Here is a 3,627-nt window from a genome sequence, read left to right as displayed (position 1 = left end):
TACTAAAGATATGAGGCTAAATAATGTCAGGAGGGCACAGCAGTGATGCAGGCAAATAGATTATCTAAGTAGGATGTATTATTCAGCTGAATCAGGGGGCTTGAGGTAGAAACCATGCGGTAATAAACCCCATTTAACGAGCCAGAATTAATACAGGGTAATGTACACATGCACAGCATAATGGAATCTTGTAGATATTAAAAAAAATTAACAATTGTTGTGATTCCCAGAAATAGCATTAACTTTTCATAGATTTTTCTATAGCAAGAAGAAAACAATCAAGTACTTAAATTACCAAGAACTTGGTATGAAGGCCCACATAAAGAGCTGTTGCTTTGAAATAAAACCATGCAAAAATATTTTTAAATCTTGGGTACTTTATATTTATCAATAAATATTTTATGAAGTTTCACCAGAGAAGTTATTTAAACATTGGATAAGCCCAAATAATTAGTCTGGAGCATATATCACAAATAAACAGATTACCTGGGGGAAAAAAAAAAAACCAAAAATGCCAGGCTTGCCTAAGACACAAAATGAGGACCCAAGATGAGGCACTGAAATGGCATTAACCTTGATTAAGGTTACTGCCTAAAACAGATTGTCAACACAGGATCTTTCAATGCATTACCCTTATTCCTGTTCTTATAGTTCATCTGAATGGAATTTTGATAGACTTTAAGAAACACATTAATAATTACATGGGAAAAGAAAGTGTCAGAATCAGATAGAAGTTCTTCACATGGTACTTTTCTCTTCATTTCATTCTCCCCTCTGTAGTGGCTTCATTCCATTAAAGCAGGCCTTGTCCATAACTGTCAGGCTCTGTACAACAATTTCAGGCAGAGGTTTTTTGGGTTACTCGGCTTTGACCATCTTGGATCCTGTTGTTTTGTGTGAGGCTGGGCTCTGACAGGCTGACATGATTGCTGCTGCCTTTTCTTCTGCCTCTTCTGAGCTTCTCTGCACGAGACCCAGCTTGGAGCCCCTGCCCTGGTACGGGCAGTCTGACACAGCCCATCCTGTTAGAGCCCAATCAGCCTCCCTGCCAGGCTGAGGGGAGCAGTGAAGGCATGGATTTGGCAGCATCTGCTCAGGGGAATGGAAGAAAAACCATCTAGGGACCTGTTCCTTCTCTTCCAACACTCCTGGGTGCTCTTCTGCTACCCCAGGGCCTGTGGCTCTTCAGCCTGGCTGGAGAACTGGTTCCTCTCAGTGCCTTAGAGTGCAAAGGGGTAACTTTGTAGAGGCACACAAAGCTCAGATTTAACTGCATTCCAAGCCTGCCCAGCAACCCCAAGCACGACCTCGTGTGCTCAGTGCTTTGTGTAACTTCCCCACTGCTCTGCTTTCAATCGCAGCAGCACTGCCAAACCCAGCTCTGCCTCTGCCACCCACCACAGGAGAGCACACACTGGAGTCCTTGCAGCTGTACTCCTGCTGACGCCTTGAGAAAGCTGCCCTAGAACAGAGGCTGGACAGAGTTACAGAATAAAGTAGGGATTTGCTAAAAGGCCTCACTGGATCCACCTTGGGCAGCACAAGAGCCCAGCCGGGGCTACAGCCAAGGTGAGCCAAAAGGGTCACAGAATGGACGACCGCTCACAAGGTCTCTCACTTTGATCAGTTCTGGCCCATCTGCATATTGGAATTAATTGTCCAATTCCAGCTTTAGCCCATGAAGTCCCACCCTTCTTGTTTTTCTCTCCTCAGTCCACGTTGTTTATGCTCTTGGGCCTGAGATCTGGATCGGTTGTCCTTGGTCCCCAGCTAGAGAAGGAATTGTTTTGTCTGCCTGCTCTGTGAAGAGAGCTCACCATCCCCTAATATGAAGGTCAGAACTACACATTAAAGCAGTACAGAATCTGAAAAATAGAAAAGCTAAAACCTAAGGCATCATATAGATTACAGATAAACTTGGAAAGAATATTAAAATCTCAAGTTTAATGTAAGCAGGAAACTTGCAACAATTATGGTTCTAGTCTGTTTTTATTAAAGTGCTGGGAATACAACTGAAAAACAGGCTTGCATTTCATTGGAAGATAGAGGTTGATAAATACTGTATTTTTTTTTTCTTTTAGCACATCTGTATTGTGTAAGAGAATGCCAAAGAAAAATACAGGATGTAATAACGTCAGTCTTCTGGAGCACTAATTCCTGGCTGCAGATTAGGTGATAAACCATGACACCAGGAAATGACTTCTGCTACTTGTGTGTCCCTAAGAAGAACGAGAAGCTAAATGTTAGTGCCCGGGAGCTGCAGCTGGCAGACTGCCATGGGGCGATGCGCTGAACAGGATCTGTTCAGAGCCGGGCTTTTCCCGATGTGGAGCAGCCCGGAGCTGGGGCCGAGGCTCCGGCGATATCGAGCGCTGCCGCCGGGGCCGTCCCCTTCCGGGCCCGGGAGCGAATTGCTGCCGCTGTGCCCGGGGGCCGCGGGGGCACCAGGGCTGGAACAGGCGGGGACCGAACGGGGACTCGGGCAGACCGAGGGCGGCTCGAGGGGGCACCGAGGCGGCACCGAGGGGGGATGGAGCGGGCACCGAGGCGGCACCGAGGCGGGATGGAGCGGGGACCGAGGCGGCACCGAGGCGGGATGGAGCGGGGACCGAGGCGGGATGGAGCGGGGACCGAGGCCCGCCCGGCGCCCCCGCCCCGGCCCCGCCCGGCCGCAGCGTCCCGGCCCCGGCCCGGCCTCACAATCGGGTGCCGCGGTTGTCGGGTAACCGCGAGCCGCCGTCTGTGACGGCGCTGCGGCCTCAGCTGCCCAGAGCTCGCTCCCGGCTGGTTGTTCGCAGCCCCGGCGCGTTCAGGCGGCCGCACTCGGAGATTCGCCACGCGAATTGTTCGTGGAGCATTGGTCTCTGCGAGCGAGTCCTGTGGATTCGCAGAGAATTGGTCTCTGCAAGCGAGTCCTGTGAATTCGCGGAGCATTGGCTTCTGCAAGGACTCCTGAACTGGCAGAACATTGGCTTCTGCAAGGACATCTGAATTCGCAGAACATTGGCTTCTGCAGGGACACCTAAATTCGCAGAACATTGGTTTCTGCGAGGACACCTAAATTCGCAGAACATTGGCTTCTGCAGGGACACCTAAATTCGCAGAACATTGGCTTCTGCAGGGACACCTAAATTCGCAGAACATTGGTTTCTGCGAGGACACCTAAATTCGCAGAACATTGGTTTCTGCGAGGACACCTAAATTCGCAGAACATTGGCTTCTGCAGGGACACCTAAATTTGTAGAACATTGGTTTCTGCGAGGGACTCCTGAATTCTGGTGGAAGGTAAAGACTGACTCAAGCTGTACTTTCTGGTTTTGTCACATCTGTGCTCTAAAAGTCAATGCCAAAGGGAAATACAGGATGGGATAATGCCAGTCTTCAGTTCAGTGGCATGTGCAGCTGAGTGGATGAACAAGATATAGTCTACTGATGGTGCTTTTTTCTCACCGAAGAAATGCAACATTTCCTAAATATACTAGTCTATCCATTTCCCCCTATAGTATTTACTTCAGCTGCTTAAAGGTGAACGAGTTCTGCTCAAGTTTTGGTGGGTTGCTATGATCTGGTTCTTAAAATGATTAGGGAGATGCCCCTGAATTAAGGTGCAAAATGAGACCATTATGT

Source organism: Vidua macroura, chromosome 11 (genome assembly GCF_024509145.1).
Source record: "Vidua macroura isolate BioBank_ID:100142 chromosome 11, ASM2450914v1, whole genome shotgun sequence".
In the NCBI taxonomy this organism is placed as follows: Eukaryota; Metazoa; Chordata; class Aves; order Passeriformes; family Viduidae; genus Vidua; species Vidua macroura.
The sequence above is the reverse complement of the archived record's forward strand: the minus strand, read 5'-3'. Positions refer to the sequence as shown.